Source organism: Falco rusticolus, chromosome 3 (genome assembly GCF_015220075.1).
Source record: "Falco rusticolus isolate bFalRus1 chromosome 3, bFalRus1.pri, whole genome shotgun sequence".
In the NCBI taxonomy this organism is placed as follows: domain Eukaryota; kingdom Metazoa; phylum Chordata; class Aves; order Falconiformes; family Falconidae; genus Falco; species Falco rusticolus.
In genome coordinates this window covers 30,727,603-30,745,468 of record NC_051189.1, presented here as the reverse complement: position 1 = coordinate 30,745,468, position 17,866 = coordinate 30,727,603, and the positions used below count along the sequence as shown (strand labels likewise).

Sequence of the window (17,866 nt, the reverse complement as noted above, 5' to 3'; positions counted from 1 at the left end):
GTGAATGGTCATCCTCACTGGAAAAAATTTCTTTCTGATGTTGAGATGAAACCTAATGGGCATGTCCAAGTATGCACATGACAGTCACTATGCCTGCCTGGGTCACCAGTGCATGAGCAGTGAGGTCCAGTGGGTGACTCATCTGTCCTGTCAGCCATGGCAGGGTCAGAGTCCTACCTGGTCACCAGCAAGTCTAGGAAAAAGCTCTCCATTCAAAAACAAACTCCTTGGCTGCCTACCTGCTATTTTGGCAGAGATCTTAGCTGTGTTTGTTATCTAAACAGGCTAAAACCATCAGCAGAACCATTAACTTCAAGTCCTACTGGCAATGTCTCATGGTGAATGGCAAGCTGGAACAGTGGTAGTGCTACTCAGAAGTTGACCAGCATGATCATTTTCCACTGGAAAGTGCTAATTTCTCAAACTGTATTGGAAAATGTCAATTTTTATAAATTTAAAACCTCTTTTAAAATGCCTTGAAGTTGCTCATATATCCTGCTTCAACTCTTCGGAGTGTCATGTTGGGAAGCTTCTCCTCTGGGGTGCCTTGACACCTCTGGCAGAGTTCAGCAATATGGAAAGGGGGGTATATAGGAAGATATTTTATTTCATGTAGAAATATGAAAACACATACACAAGTACTCCTGATTCTCTAAGATCTGTTGACATCATTTAAGATTGACTTTGACTGGAGTTTTTGGGATGGAGGCCTCATTCATTTTGGAAATTTAGCAGCCCCTGGAAGTAAAACAGTGGGATTTGCCATGTTGATTTTTACAGCTGTAAAAAGCAAATCAGTGAAGAAACCTCATTGCAGCTCATTCACCTTGGGTACAATTTCTTCCACAAGCTGCAGGCTCCAGTAGTGAGTATCACAGGATGCTACAGACTTTGGAAAGGTTGTAATTCAAAACAGCACATGCAAAAAAAAAATCAATAAACTAACATAAAGTCACTGTAGTGCATCCCAAAAAGATCAGGGATAATCTGAAGTTGCCACTGTCTTGTGACATGGACTTAGGTCATAGAATCAGAGAATCATTTAGGTTGGAAAGGACCTTTAAGATCATCAAGTCCAATCGTTAACCCAAGACTGCCCACTAAACCATGTCCCTAAAGGTCCTTCCTCCCCTTTTTAAGTGATGCTGAGCAGTTTGGATAACTGTTTAATCAAAGTGGCTATCTGGTGCCTAGGAAAATTATTTTCCCAGGCAAATTACTATTTTTTTTCCTGTCCTTCACCACTAGGTTATTGTTGGATATCCTTCTCTGGTTGTGATCACGCCAGGAGAGGCAAAACCTGTGAGCGATTTCCCTTGCCTTGACCAGAGCTCGGCTGGGGCCAGGAAACGAGAAGCCAGACAGGGGGCAGCATCTGCTCAGCCAGCGCCTGCGCTCCCCCTTGCGCTCCCCCTTGCGCTCCCCCTTGCGCTCCCCCTTGCGCTCCCCCTTGCGCTCCCCCTTGCGCTCCCCCTGGGGTGGGGGTGGGGGGGAGCCTGCAGAGGAATGAAAATTCAGCTGTGGTGGCGGTGGGCGCAGGTCGCTTGGGCAGTTTTGCGAGCACAGGAAAGAAGTTTTGATTCTTTTTGATAAGCTGCAGTAGCTTCCGTGGTGGCGGTGGATCAAAGCAACGGCAGCCTCACTGACGGAGTTATTTATATACATATCAAAGTGTTCTGCGGAAGGAAGCAGACTGCTGTGTAATTGGTGTAGCGTTCATGGCTAGAAAACTGGATGCTACAAAAAGAAGTGGGGAAATAAACGAAACGTCTGACTGTGGACTTTTGTAGTATCACATACTATCTGGAGTGCTAATGTCAGTTGAAGCAGATTGTGACAATCAGTGACAACTAGTGACCAAAAAAAAGTGGCTAGTCCAGTTTGCTGGTAATCCAACAGTTATTTCTTCCCATATGCATGTATAGGCCCTTTTTTCCTGGTGACAGACAGGCTTGCCTATGTCAGGACACAAAGCGCTGCAGCTTGCTGTGGCTATTTGAATAGCAGGATGCCCGTACAGTTGTTTTCTTCTGCTGCTGACACTGGAAACTATAGGTTAAGATTTGAATTGCAAAAATAGTTTGAGTTAATTCCTGAGCCTCCTATAATAGAAATTATATACAAGGGAACAGCGACATCTCCTTTTTAGACCATGAGTACCTAAAAATCAGCATCTAGCAGTCAGTATCACCAATCCTGACTGCTTTTACAGAGTTGAGCCTGTGCAAAGTGATTAATGTCTGTTGTGTGTAGTTTGTTCTTTCTTTCATCTTCTTCCTAAGAGAACCGTATGAGCTGCGAAATGTTTGGGGGATGTTTGGTCCTTGAGAGTGTCGGGCTTTGATCACCTCCACCCACCAGACATGGCAGTCTCCATCGCTGGGCAGGGCTCAGCTCTGAGGCCCCAGCGCTCCTTACTGGTGAGTTACAGGTGCTGGATATATCTACTGCAGTGTTTTTACCTGGGTGAAGTTAGATACTAGCTCTGGAACAACCTGCATCTTCCTGAAAAAGGGGCTGTGGCAGAGCCGAGCACTGGCTAGAGACCCAGAGTCTGGAACCCAGGTGAGCTCCCCATGCTCCCTCACCAGCCCTGGGGCTTTGAGGACACCTCTACCCTCTGGCTGGCATCTGCTGAGAAACCTGGTGGGCGGCTGCCTGCAGCAGTAAAGCCATTGCCTGCTGCAGAATGGTCTGCACTGTGCCAAAAGGAAGAGAGGTGTCAGCTGCAGGCTCTGTCTTTGCGTGGTGTGTTGTGGTCCTGGCCTGCGCCATGGAGCCCTTCAGGAGGGACAGGGGAATCCCGGGAAGCCCAGGCAGACTGCTAGGCTGGTGTTGATGGGCTCACAGCAGGGACAGTGCAGTGCTCTCCGGTGTTTTTTTAAGACGATGGCCTTGTGCCCACTAGTGCCCCCTCCCCTGTGTTAGCACACCGGGATTCATAATGCAGTACTCCATTACAGCCCAGCTGTTTCCTCAGCCAGGGTTGGACAACAGACACCATCCCTTCCCCAGCCCACTGGAGTGCAGGGGGGGTTTGTCATTCCTTGAAATTGGAACAAGATTTGTCCTTGAGAGCTATATTCAGAAATTAATTTAGACAGACTGGAGGTAACTAATCCAGAAGTAATTTAGTACTTACTCTTCCTAGACATTTCCCTTGAGCTCTGAGGCTGCCTGCTGAGATATTCTCAGTCCAGGACAGCAGGTACAGGGCTTCCTTTGCAGCCAGGTCAGACTAGGGAAATTAGCCAGAGTGCTGCTGACACTGAGGCACCCAGTCCAGAAGACGCAGAATATACGTGCTCGTGGCAAAGGACATGACAGCACAAAGTGCCATCAGGGCTGCTGCCGCCTTCTCGTTGCTGCAGGACTGTTTCTGCCTTTTATCTGGGACTGCTTAATATAAACAACAGTCGTAATTTCACAAGAGGGAGCCACAGTGCTCCCTCATCCTTGTCAAACGTCCTTATCAAAACCATCATGTTTTCTGTAAGTCTTCTGAGTCCCTTTCTTTCTGAAGTCCCACATCATACGATCCTGAAACAGGATGCAGTTTTGACAAAAGGAGGGCTCGTGTCCCTGTCTCTCCTCTCCTCCCCGGCTTGAGCAGTTATTGCACTTTCCTGGGAGCTGGCAGGTATTTTGAGCTCTGGTCTCTTGCTTCCCAAAGGAGTGCTCATCACAAGTCAAACAGGTAAAAAGTGGGTGCCACTTCAAAAGAAAACAGTGACTCTTGATCCATTCTTTGAAAGAATTGATGTAGCTACCTTTTCTCTAGGTGCCCAGGGGTGCAAGCACCTGCCTGCAGCCCTGAATTAATCCCCTCAGATCCTTGGGATTGCAGCCTCCTTCCTCCACATTGTTTTTTATTAATAAAAAGTTAGATGTCCATACAGTTTGTGGGATGAGTTCAGACATCTCCTAAGAAATACCCAGAAACCCCCTACTCAGAGATGCCTGACCCCATCCCACATGGTATATGGACATCCAATTTGTAACAGGGAATCTTGTATTCTACTCAATAAATTCAGTGTTGCCTAAATTCCCTACTAGTTTCCTAGGGATCTGGGTGTCTATGTTCATATTTGTGTTTTATTTTTTCCCCATAGGTTATTGATTTTAAACTGTTTGTTAGTTGTAGGCTCAGTCTACAGCTGTTCTAAACATCTTACTGAGTGAAGCCAATGTTTTTGTACCAAGGATGCAATGAGTCAGTTTCTCCAGCCATCACCATGGCCCATCAACTATATCTAGCTTTTTAGTAGCCTCCAATTAGCCCCTCCTCATATTCAAATATAAAGGAGCATAACATTAAAAAGAAATATCTCTTTCCAGTTCTTTTCCTTGTATAAATTTGAAAGTATGCATACTAGCACTAAGAGCAGGCAGAGTGGGACTCAAAGCAGCGTTTCGACTTACTCAGGGATGAACTTTATGTACATTAGATGTTACCTATTCCAGTCATGGGGGCATGGTGAAATTCTCAAATAGATTTTTCCTAGTTAACAGTTAACAAGCTACTGTAAGTAAGGATTTGTAAGATCAAATGCTTTTTATCATTCTCTACAAAGTTAATTCAACTGAAGCATCTTACACTGCCTGAATAAGATCTTAAACTTCAACTACATGTGCTTCATTCTTTCACATACGGGCTAGGTTGACAAAATTCATAAATACCCAATATTATCCTAGCAAATTGCAAGCATGTTTGTTTTTGCATTCAATTTTAATTAGGACAAGACCACTGTGAATCATTTGAAAGGTTCTTGGGACCCATTTTAATGACATCCTTTTGTCTGTTTTTCCATGCAGATTTTAGTTGGTGTACTCATGGAAAAGATAATTAGCAATATACAAGTATACTCCTCAGAAAGCAAATTTGTCTTTGTTACTTAGTAAAACAAACAAACACATGGCTTTCATTCAGGCATGACAATTTTCTAGCTAGTAGGTATGTAAATGAACAACTGAAGTGAAATGTTTGGTATCTCTCTGATTTTTTTCTCAGGTGCTACACGGGGATTTAGACAAAAAAAGAAAGAAGGACCCTGAGTTAGCTCTGGGGGTGTCCCCATTGCACAGCGGACACACGCTGTCCTGTGCCTGTCTGCCCAGAGGGATGTCATCAGTCGTTGCCCAACATGGGTTCTTAAATCGGAATTTCTTCTATCCACATTGCTAAAGTGGTCACAGGCATGATATGCAATGATGCTTCGCATTAGAAAAAACAACAGCCTGTGTATGCTGGGGTGAGTTGAAACTGTTTAGAAAGGGCAAACTGCCTTCACCGTGTTCCCTGGTATGGCTGCTGCCCCATGCAGTGGCATGAGCTGCTGGATTATCTTTTGCTCCAGTACTTGTGGGAGTGTTTTATTGCCAACATAAGGCAGTAATGTATGGCTTTTCTTGATCTTCAAGATAATTTACAGAATTTATGCATTTTTATAAGCACGTACCAGAAGATGTTGCAATTACAGAGCACAGTCCCGTGCCCTTCTACTTCAAAATCTTGTTCTTTATTAATCAGTGCAAGAGTTCTCTACTCTAGAGTAATTCCTTGCAGCCATGATTGTGGTATCTTTTTGCAGTGAATTTACAAATTGGACTATTACCATGATAAAAGTTAAAACTTTTAGCTGTAAACTACTTCACCAGCAGACCAGTTTTATTCTTCTCGATTAATTGTGTGCAGGACTATCCGGATGGCTCTTCTTCCTTTGTTGCTGCTGACATACTGCACTGTTTTGCAAGCTAACTACTCTCATTAATTCTGCCTGGTTGTTTTTGCCAGCATGACTTGCTAGAGTGCAGACAGTGCCAAAGTTTGCAAAAATTTCCATGTGGCTGAGGGGTATTCTGCAAGGAGGAGGAGACATGAGAGAAGTCACCTTTTATTAGTGCAAGTGCCTTGAATGCAACATACAGAAAGAAGTGCAGTAAGTGGCAGCTTCTTTAGTTTCTGATTTTTTCTGCAAGGGTGAGTCCTTTGTCAAGCAGTCAAAGTCAGTTTCGTGCAAGTTTATAGAAACTCTTTAACTCTTGAAGTGCTAGAAATAACTTGTTAGATGTGTAAAAACTTTCTCTTCTGAGATTCTGTATTTCAGTAGGTGGCCTCCTGTGTTTCCATATGCCACACATCTAACACATCAGCCCTTTTCTCCAGGTCTTTGAAGGGAGCTTCTGATGGAACCTCCTCTGTGGCACAAGCTGACCATCTGTGCAGGGTGGATCCTTTCAACTTGTTGTCAGTTGTATAGGAGCCTTGATGGGATGGGTGGGAGGCCTCCCCCTAATCCCACTGCAGTCAGAGGAAGGACTCCCATTGACTTCAACAGGCCTTGGATCAGTGCCTGTGGGAAGCTATTTTCTAAATCCCAGCTTGCCTTGAGCAGCCTAATAATGCCTATAGTTCATATAATTTACTAGGACATGTTTTGATACAAAGACATTCTTCACTTTTTCTAGGATTACTTGGAGGAATAAGGTCACCCTGTTGAGCTACAGTCCGGGGTCTTGGAGGTTAGGAGAAGAAACTGGTGGTAGGTCCAGTATTTTCTTTGATGCAGCCCTGTTTATTTGTAAAGAATATAAATAGCTCTTTTTTTCCCAATGCACAGCTGGGATCAAGAAGGTTACAACTCTCTTGCTTCTAGCACCAAAATCTTCTTGCAAAAGTCACCTCTCTGTCTTTCACACACATTGTGCCTGTCCACAATGCTGCTGTTGTCTGCCCACGCAGCACTCCCTTGTGCAGCCTGCTTGCTTTCTCCTCTGGTATCAATTAGATCCTCACTCACAGCACTGCCCAGGAGGGACTCTTTCCCTACATATCATCTCCTGTCCAGGCTGCATTTATGCCAAATATTTATATTTACAGGGCAGACTTTTGGGGGAAGCAACCATTTTGTGTTCTGTGTTTAAACAGCAGTGGTCTCTTGGTCCACCATAATGACAACAACAACAATAAAAATTAATGCGTGGTGCTCCCTGTTTCCTGCTGCTCTGCCCACCCCCCCCCCCCCCCCCAACCCGGTACTGCTCCGCTAGCCCTGCCTCAGGTGAGTTTCCAGGTGCAAAAAAGCTAAGGGGATGGCTATTCCCTGCCCCATGTATCCCAGGAGAGTTAACTGGAAGGTGTCAAAGGGGTAAGGAAAGTTGACAGCAGAAGGGGAAGGACCTGAAATGGTATACCTGGCCATTTCTTTCCCAACTGAAGTTCACAAAAGGCTGAGCCACCTGGTCTGGGGGCAGGAATTTAAGATTCCCAAAAGGATGGAGGGAAGGTGCTGTGCAGCATCTGCAGAGCTATCCCTGTGCATGTGGGCAGCTTGTTTTGAACAGTGAAGTAGCTTCTGAGAAGGATCAAGTTATTAATACGAGTATGTAAAAAAGAAACGCTCGTCAAGCTCACTGCTGACAGGATTTCCCGTCTTGAAGCTTTGTAAGTAAGGGGGGGAAACGCTTTCTGGAAACAAATTATTTTCCTTGAAGAATGACTTGGCACCAAGGAAAGAATTCACTGTGTTTGCAGCAACCTGTCAGGAGGTGAATTTGGACTCATGGCTGTTGCTTATTCTGCAGGAGCATGGGGTTGATTTGTGAATGTGCAGTGTTTACAGAGCGGAACGTGAGCCGGGCACATCCAAAGGGCAGAGTTACAGTTTGTCAGTGTGGTTTCTCTAAGAGGAAGATTATATGCAAGCGTTTGTAATGAAGCTTGGGTGCCAGCCTAATTCTTGGGGCCTGTGGTGTTCATTATAGTGGCACATTTCATTCCTTAGTGCTGGGGGATCATTTTATCACAGCATTTGAAATATAAACTGAAGTCCAAGTAGAAACTGACTCTTTTATTGCTAGTGGAAAGGTCATCGTGTACCCTGCTGAATGAGAGTTCAGGGCGCAGCAGAGGGCATCATTAAACAGAGGCACCGATCTGGCCTTCCGACATGGCTGTGCAGGCAGAAAAATTTAACTTTAGCTGGGCAATTGCACCAATGCTTTTCATACAATCACAGGGCTCTTGCTCCCTTCGGCTCTTCTCATGGGGGGATTATGTGACACTGGGAAGTGCCATGCTGAGACACCAGCTCTGAATGAGCTGCCTTGGCTACTAGGAGCAGTTATAATTATGTTGATGCAATGCTTGACCTGCATTAATTGGCATTTCTGAGAAATTACATGCAGTTGTTCAACAGGCTTTGTGTTGATATCCCAGTTTTGGTTTTACCCCTTACACTACCTTGAGTATCTTCTGCTGAGCAGCCATAGAAACATAATTCTGTACCAGCTGTACCCAAGCCATGGCCCTGGGTACCATGAAAGACAGTCAGTGTCACCATCTTGCGGATATAAATTAAAAATCATTCACCTTCTCTGTTCATTTCAGTGCACTTTTGGCCTGCTGATGTTTTGGCCCTTGTTCTTCCAGCATATTTGGAACTCTGAACAGTGCGTGTAGGAAAGAATAAGGTTACACTGAAAATACAGGCCACTGGAGAACAGCTGTGTTGTGCCTATCTATCATCAAATAAAGAATAGAACTCTAAAAGTGTTTACAGATTGTAAAACAAAAGCAGATTGAATATGTTTTAAATTCTAGGAACTAACCTAAAATTTGCTATAAAACAAATATACGGCTTACAGCTGGAAACCTGTCAAAACACCCAAATGATTGCTCTGCACTGTCTGGAAAGCGTTTCTGTGCCCAAAGACTTCAGAACAGCAACAGATGTAGTATTGCATAAGAGAGACATCCATGTTTTGAATTTCAGTTTATAGTACAGAGCGGCATACGAGAGAAGTTAAGTTCTTTTCATCTTATCCAGGTCCCTCTGTTTCCTCCTTAACATCTTGCTCCATGTACTTCTCCTGTGTTAAAGCGATTAGCAGAGATATAGAAAGATGAGAACATACATCATTATAAGAAGAGAAAAAAACATCTGGCTCAGTGTTTGTGGCTGGCTCTTAATTCAACCATGTTGGGTTTTTTTCCATGCCCCTCAAGCCCCTCCTTTTCCAGAAACAATCTATGTGATCCCACATCTCTTCTTCAGTAACATGTTCCAGATGGTCAGCTTTGTGGAGAACAGATTTGCCTTAGCTTCTCAATTTTTTCCTAGTCTCTTTTTTTTTTTTTTTTTTTTTTTTTTCCCAGATTTCTTTCCCTTTCTTTGAAACCCCTTTGCCCAATCACCTAGCTCTGTCTGGATCTTTTTCCTAGTTTTTACAGTGTAATCAAAAGATACTTGTGTCACACAGACATTTTTATCAAACACTCAGTCCCTGCCAAAGATAATGAGGCTTTTCTTGTCTTTAAATGAAGATGTGGAAGAGAGGTTGTGGGAGGCTGTGTACATAGGCAGTTTTATAGAGAGAATTCAATTAATCAGTATGAATTCAGCATTTTTTTTTAATATTGTATTCAACGGATCAAATAATGTTACTAATATCAGTCAGAATTATTGCTTCTTGCACCTTAGGATGGCATCTACACTTCAGACAGCTTAGCTCTGTGGTTCACATCTCTCTCCTTCTTTCCTGGCTGCCCACATGGCTCCAGTTTGAGTTCACCCCAACCACTCTTTTGGAGGACCTGGTTACCTCTGAAACACAGTGTGCAGGTGATTCAGGAGGCCTCTCCTCCCTCCTGAGACCCATCCCGGTAGCCAGGAAGGATGGTGCTCATGCAGTTTGCCTGCCTCCGCTTGCATATCCCTCTGGAGCATCCTGGCAGCCTTTGCACCCTCAAGCAGCCTCACTTGCCCTCCTGCACAGCCCAGGACACGCAGCGTCTGCCCTTCATTACACGCCATAAAACCACTCAGCATGTTGCTGGGCTGCAGCACAGCCATCAGAATTTTTTTGGACATTTTAGACTGAAATAACAAAGCCCATAGAAGATACTGTGGTCATTGGGAACCACACTGGCTCGATGGGCTGTGTCTGTGCCAATAAGCAGAACCGCCAGGCATTGCCCTTCCAGCCCCAGGGCAGCCTGCGCAGCACGGCAGGCACAGCCAGAGCCCTGGCAGTTCAGCTGTCCCCCTCGAACGGAGCAGTTTTTCCCCTGCATGTTATCCTGGGAACAGTCCCCCAAAGGCACCCAGGCATTGCCCATGAGGGGACCTGATGGCTGGGGCCAAAATCGCACCGGGCAGCTGAGGTGGGCAGGCGGAACAGATGCGTACCACTGTTCAAGCCCTGTTGGATCTATTCATATCGGTGGGGCTGAGGAGTCTGTATTTACAAGGAATTTTAGAAACTGGAAATAATTATGAAAACATCCCGAGGCCTCATGGGAGCTCAGTAATTCTGAAGATGGAAAAATATGGTCTTTTATAACTGGATTGTTATACCCTCAGTCCTCCCTGCAAGTAAGTAGCCAGCTTTCCTGGATAAGAAGATGGGGCTCATTAGGTTAGGAAGATTTCCCACATTTTCCATCTGTTGGTGCAAATTTTTGAGGCAACAAATGTGTGACATTTCACAAAGTCAAGAGTCTCTCTCAATCTATAGCTGGGGGCTATTCCTGCTCCATGAAAGTTCAGGCTTTAATGTACAGATTGCCGGGGGAGCAGCAGTCTGCAGTGCCAGGACAGAACAGCTGGAGACACCCATGCACAGCCTGTCTCCAGCCCTGCCGCAGCTCGCAGGTCTGCGTGGGAAGTGGTCTGGTCACCTACCCAACGCCCTTCAGCACAACCCCCCCTCTGAATCGCCGCTTTTCCCTGCCTGTTGCCACAGGAGTGCATCAATTAAAATCAGAGGCATAGTAAAATGCAAAATAAGAGAATGCCTTCTATAAATACACCTTAAAACAAATAGGCTTTTTTTAAAATGGAAAAAAATATTAACCAAAACAGTGGATACCTTGCAGCTCTTATTGTTTAGAAACAGGGATTTTATTTTTCCAGTCTGCTCTTAATTTTTCCATTCTCTCTCAGTTTGGAGTGCAGTGCAAATGCAGTACAGCTACATTTCTGCTTTCCATCCTACACCTTGCAGATCACATTGACAGCAATTTAAGCAAAAGGATTGCTTGCAGTTACAAGGATCATTTGATTTACAGAAACTCCTAGGCTGGAGACATACCATGCTCTGCTGCAGGAGACCAGAAAAGAAAGAACACTGTGTGGATTATGTTGCATAGTTTTATTAATAACTTTGTTGTCTCTCTGAGTTCATACCAGTTATGGAGGAGAAAAACTTTCAGTGTCACATCTTGCTTATCAAATTTGTTAAGTAAGCTCAGTTCCACATCTTTAAGTGCAACGACAAGAGCAATCAATCAAACCAACCTACTTTTTTTTCATATACCCTGGTGGGAAAGTCTTCTGAAAGCTAGTTGTTTGCATTTGTGTTCGGTATAGGCATTAATAAGTCTAAGAGAACTGCAAATATGAAGATTATTCACGGTAATTTTATATTGCAGAGTATTCCATGGGCAACTATATCAAGATAAATGCAGTATATGCACATGTACTTTTTAAAGGATTATCTATACTTTTTTCTAGATTAGTAAATTGAGCAACAAAAGGCTGCAAGCATGTTCATCTGATTTGAAACAGGACACTGAACCACATTTGCAATTGTTTCATTTAATTTACAATAACTTTAGAGCACCTAAGCTTACGTAGCTCAAATACCCAGGAAATGTTAATCTCACCTGTTAAAACAAAAATCCAACTTCAAGATATACTCTTTATTGTGATAATTAGCTTTTTCATCATAATGGTGCTAACGAAGATGTCTCCAATCTCAAATAGAGACCCTGTTACTTTGCCCTCTGCTTCTCTCCCTCTACTTACCTCTGAGAGTGCAAATGAATTGTGGAAATCCACAACTTGGGAACACCTGGGTTACACTTACTGCACTGCTGGATCAGGGCTGCAGTCTTGTGTACTGTGGTGTCTAAGCATCACTGTCGTGGAGTGGTTGCTTTCCACAACCTAAGCTATAGCTGTGTTCTTGTGATTAAATACAGTGATCCATTATATGGCCACCTCCAGATTCAGACTGTCCCAGATTCTGCCTTTTGCAAAATTTTGCCACCTGCACAGTGAAGCATGATGGACTCTGCAGTCGGTAAGACGCCCAGGGCTAAGCTGTGGTCTGCTTAGTTTTTACTCTGCAATCAGGATCATGCCTTTGCTCTGAGGTGTTTGTCTTGTGACATATATAAGTGATTTTACAATGTAAATACCATGGGTTTAAAGGTTACTTTATGATTTCTTACCAAAAACCAGATTTGTTCTTTAATCTGGTGGTTACACCAAAGCCATAAGGATAACTTTATCTGGTAGGAACACGGTCTCTGTTCAGGAGCACATGGAAATTGTGGCAGGTAGACAGGGCATCTGCTGTGCTCTGGGGAGCAGGGAGCAACAGTGTGTAGGCATTTCCTCTTTTTCCTAGATCTGTACTTGTCCTGTGCGATCTTGAAGGTTTGTAACCCTTGTAAAGTTCCTTAATGGAGGTGTTCAGGTAGTTGTTGTGGGTGGGCTGACTCTCAATGGGTCAGTGCAGGACTGAATGCAGCCTAGGTCCAAGGTCTGGGGACGCTGACAGCAGTTGTCGATGGTGACAGCAAGGTCTCACAATAAACAGGGAAAGTGGCTTCGTGGCAGAGGTGGGGAGCACCAGACAGCCTGGGAGAAGACACTGTGTTGCAGCCCCTGTGTGCCCACAGCACGGGTCTCCCCTGGTGGGAGCCGTCACGGCAGCCTGGTGGCTGATCCAGGCTGGCAGCCTTGCAAGATCCATGTCACATTAAGTCTTTTGGCAGGGAAAACTTTGTGGAAAAAGCAAAAGTTGCACTGGATTTTGTTTTGATTATTTGTTTCTAACCTCACTACAAATGGAAAAAATATCTCTGGCGAGTGTCTGCTTGTTATTTTCCTATTGTTTTATCATCCTCCCAGCTCTCAGCAGGGATGAATAATCCTCAAATGCCGTTCCATAGGCTGATGGTTAGGCCAGGTTATAAAACTGCAGCACCAAAGATGGATCTTTTTCTCCTCTTTTATTTATTTCCCTTCACTTTATTCTACTTCTGCTCCATTGTCTCCTCCTCTTTTCTTTCTACCTTTCCCTCAGCTAAGTGCAACCAGCAAACAACCCCTTCTCTTCCCCCCAGTTCTGTCTGGAGGTAAGAAATAGGGTTTGGTTGTGATAAACATGAACATTTCCATAATCAGGACAAGTAAGGTGTAAGCAGCTCATCCATATGTAGTCAAGCAATAAAAAGTAGGACATTTGGTGAATATTTTTCACACCAAAAAAAAAGAGTTTCAGGAGTATTAATATAATTTGTAGTAAATTAGTAAATTTGCAGCTCTTTAATAAAGCTGAGCCAAAGGTTATGTTTGAATTGGCCTTTCTTAAACACATATGGCCATTTGAATTTCAGAGACCGAGCAGAAATTTCAGGTAACTATGAGCTCTACAGAAGGATAAAATTTGCTGTCAAAGAAATGAAATACATATTCACTGCCTGAAGGTCAAAATCTGACAGGGCAAGGTGGATAGTGACGAGACAAAGGGAAAAGGAAGAGGAACAGGTAAGCTTTTCTGCAACATCGGTGGCTTTAGTGCAATTGGATGTCTCATGTCATTGGGCCGATACATTGAGTGTTTTGCTGGAGTGTGAGTGCATTTTTTAAAAGGCAAAGATGTTATTTCAGATCCATAGGATTTTCCACTGGGTAGTAATTAAAGCCACTCAACCTACAGCCTATAAGAAATATACCTGACGTTATCCTGAGAGGTAGTTTTACTTCAGGATTGCTTTAGGTTCATAAGATTTATGTTACAGATAGGTAAGAGATACATTGCAGTGCCTAAGTCGTGTAAAGGAGGATTATGCAATACTTAACTATATCTAGATCTAAACTTGGGCCTTTTCTCCCTCCCAGTTTAATGTCTTCAGTTCAATAAAAATGTTCGTTACTCTACTTGAAAATACATAAACATTCACAGCACACTTTTATTCTTTGTTTTTAGGATTAAAGTGCGATTCCTCTTGTTAAAGCTGAGTTTGAAAAATTCATTTACAACATAAACACAAAGAACATTGTAATTCCACTCCTGATCCCAGCTGCCTCCACCTGTTCTCTGCCTGTCTGAAACAGAAAATAAGCATTCAACAATGTAAGGAAATAGCACTTATACATGGTTATTGCTAGCTTTCAAAGCATCTTACAACATGTGTAGCTGTTGCTGCAAATGGCAAAACAAGGTCATGAGATCCCCAGTCTTGCAGCTTGCCTGTCTGCTGGACCACACTCTTAGCGCTGTTTCAGGATGCGGAGAAGGTGACTTACGGTGCTTTTCCAGGTGTGCTCCCCCATCCCGCCCCTAAGTCCTGAAGGCTGTGCGGTCTCCCAGCCGCCTTCTGTTCCAGCAAAGCCATTCGATTTCGAGGCTGTATCAGCCAACTGTGTTAAAGAGAAGATCTTGAGGGTGTTTCAAAACCTTTACTAGTTGATCAAAATCTTTTCAGCCAGATCATAAATTCTGAATTGCCTCTGCTTAGCTCCCACCAGACGTAGCAGGATCCTTGCTTCCCCATCCCATTCCTCTCATGGGCAGAGTCTCTTGCCACATCCCACCTTGCATGATGCGTTACCTCTCCCCTTCCTGAGCTCTCCGGTGCATCCAGCGTGATGTCCTGTGATGAAGTCCAGACCACAAAGAGCCTGGATGGAAAAAAGCTGAATTTCACCTCCTGCAACTAATGGAATATTGTAACAATATTTCAAAATAGAAAATATTTATGGTCAAAATGTGTTTTTGTTTTTTAATGGCATGAACGTTTTCCATGGTGGCCACCTGTTTTTCCATGGAGAAATTTGTTTACTCAAAACCCTAATATTCTCTGTAATCTTTTGGAAGTGGGAGACCAGTTGCAAACCATGTTGTATTTGTTTACTATGTACTGTATTAGTTCTCTTTGTTGAACTTCAGGATGAGATATTTGGCCTTCAAATTTTGAATTTAACTCTCCGGTTGGGTGAAGGCTGCCATATTACCACCAGGTTTCTCCAACCACTTGGCACAAATGCTGTGATGGAGTAGCTACTGGTAAGACACGGTCACACTCAAGCTCTACCATGGAGATACCAGCCAGTCAGCCCCAGTGTGCATCCATGGGCTGGGATCTCATGTCCTTACTATAAAAAGTCATTTTTAGATGAAAAGTTTGAGTTTGGATCTTTCTGTATTTGCTAAGCATGACACAAAACTGAAGCACATTTTAGATAAGGGATCTCAACATCACAGAAGAATGCAAATGTCTGAATGATACTAAAAATCTTTTCTCCTCTGGGAGCAAAATACCCCTCTCCCAGTATGCCTCTAGACCTCCTGTTTTGCTAGTCTGATTGCAGGAACTTTAATAGAATAGCAATTATTTTTTTTTAAGGCAATTCCTTTCTTTAAAAAGCAAACCTTTCTTTTTTTAACTTTTGCTGAACACTAATCTTGGTAAAATCTAGTGCTCATAAAACTACAGCACTGCCCTAGGATTTTTTTTTCAAGGCTGAGTTATTTCTTCCTGCTGAACTTTCAAATTACAAGAAAAATATACTACCCTTTTCTAAAAATACATCCTCCCAGTTACACTCAGAAATAAATCTGTCAGCAGGTATGCTGAGAGATGCAGACTTTACTATTACTAGTTAATAAACAATGGGTTTGTCTTTCCAAATCTTACAGGAACTTCTAAGTGGCCTGTTTATTTCGTCCTTACCTGAGGTTCATTGTTCTGATGTTAGGTAAGGAATTACAACTTCTGTTTATTTTCCCTTGTAGCATATTGATTTTTGGTAACTTACGGAGTGCATCCTAGCATACCCTTAGAAAAAAAGTCAGCTGAAGCAGTATAATAGATACAAAGTACATACTGCCTGTTCTATTTACGTTTGAAAATTGGAATTATAGAATTTCCACTTAAAATATTGTGAACTTCCCTTCCCTTCCCTTCCCTTCCCTTCCCTTCCCTTCCCTTCCCTTCCCTTCCCTTCCCTTCCCTTCCCTTCCCTTCCCTTCCCTTCCCTTCCCTTCCCTTCCCTTCCCTTCCCTTCCCTTCCCTTCCCTTCCCTTCCCTTCCCTTCCCTTCCCTTCCCTTCCCTTCCCTTCCCTTCCCTTCCCTTCCCTCTCTTCTCTTCTCTTCTCTTCTCTTCCCTTCCCTTCCCTTCCCAACACCACAGGACTGTCAACATTGCCTGGCTTTATTCCACTTGGGAATTACCAGCAGGGAAATCTGCTGTCCATTTAAGGTAATTTATCTTCTTTTTACAGTAAATACTTTGTGCTTTTTCTTATGATAAGAGAGGTGGGGTCAGGCTAGGAGACAGATCTCGCGCGAGGTGGACATAGAATGGCACTAAATCACATTGTCATTTCCATATGTTTTTAATCTAGAAAAACAATTGGTTGCTTTTTCTTGGTATGATGATAATAAACAACTATCAATTTGCTTTACCTGATTTTTCTCCTGAAGGTTTTTCCAGAGCTCATAAACTCTGCAATGATTCACAGTAGCACGGGAGGTAGTTTGAAACATCAGTGGGCAGCAAAGCTGGGCAAGCATTAACGTGCAGGGGAAGGCTTCACAACTAGCGGGGAGATACCTCCCTGGATCCAGTGAGTCTCCAGAAATGCAAAGAGCTGTAAGGCAGCCTCCTGAGATCCAACCTCACCCTTCTTCTAGCTGATTTAATGTTCTGCCCTTTGCTTAGAGATAAAAAGCAATAAATACTCTCAAATTCAGTTGTATAAAGGATGGAAAGGGAGGTCTTCAACTGAATTCTAGTTGATTCAATGATCTGCCCTTTGCTTAGAGATAAAAAGCAATAAATACTCTCAGATGCAGTTTAAGACCTCCCTTTCCATCCTTTATACCTTTGATTAAGAAAATTGAATATGCCTGAGTGAGAAAATACCTTTTGGGTTAAATATCAAAGGGATTTTTTTTAGTTTACTATCATTTTTAGGAGACCTTTTTGGACAATATTTCATTAAAAGTGATTTTCTTATGAAGTACATGGCAGCAAAAAGCAATACATTGTTTGTGATACAGTCGCTGACATGTCTGTCCATATGGCTCAAAACAACAATTTCTTATAGAATTAGATATTACAAGGAAGAACACCAGAAATATCTGTAGACGTAGACAGTTTTTATACAGACCAAATAAGAGAGAGATTCTGGTTTTCAAGGGTGAAAGCTGACACTGAAAAACTTTATCTTTTCTCAGTTTTGCCTTCATTCTCTTGCAGAGCCACTGTCAAGATCAAGATTCATGGTTCCCCCCATGGCTGCACAGGAAAACATTGTATTTTCCATCATCTGATAAAGCTCATTAAAATGTTGTCTACAGCACTTTTCCTAGGTTATTTGTTCTCAGTGGCATGTTACACCATTTTAAATGATTCCCAAGGGAAATAAGGGCCCCGTTATGCAGCTGTTGGGATGAGAGAGACAAACTCTCGTGTTCCAAACAAAGGGGGATCTATTAATAAGAAAACAATGAAAGAGTGCTCTGATTTTCACTAAGCCTTAGATCAGTGGCTTAGGTCAAAGGCTGATTGCCATCGCTCTTCTTGGGAGTAATGCTTGATTAAAGACTGCAAGACTTTGTCCAGTGAATGCCTATTTAATGAATGCTCTCACGGAAAGTGAAATCTACTCAGATCAGTGATTCTGACAATCTGATCATGGATGTAACCAGTTAATGGGAGGAACAGCCCAGCGTTCTGTCGCTGCTCTGATAGGGACCCAAACAGCCCGTTTGTGCTAGCCCCAGACAGTCATTAAGCCAGCACACTATAGCAGGCAATATTGCTGCAGCAGGGTCCTACAC

The 17,866-nt window shown here is 43.2% G+C and overlaps 1 long non-coding RNA gene across 1 annotated transcript; it reads left to right on the top strand.

The window, feature by feature from the left end:
• Positions 1-15,705: 15,705 nt before the first annotated feature.
• On the top strand, positions 15,706-17,385 carry LOC119144352. Its single transcript, XR_005103098.1, has 3 exons — positions 15,706-15,776; positions 16,212-16,280; positions 17,283-17,385. It is a non-coding gene; the product is annotated as an uncharacterized LOC119144352 (long non-coding RNA).
• Positions 17,386-17,866: the final 481 nt, after the last annotated feature.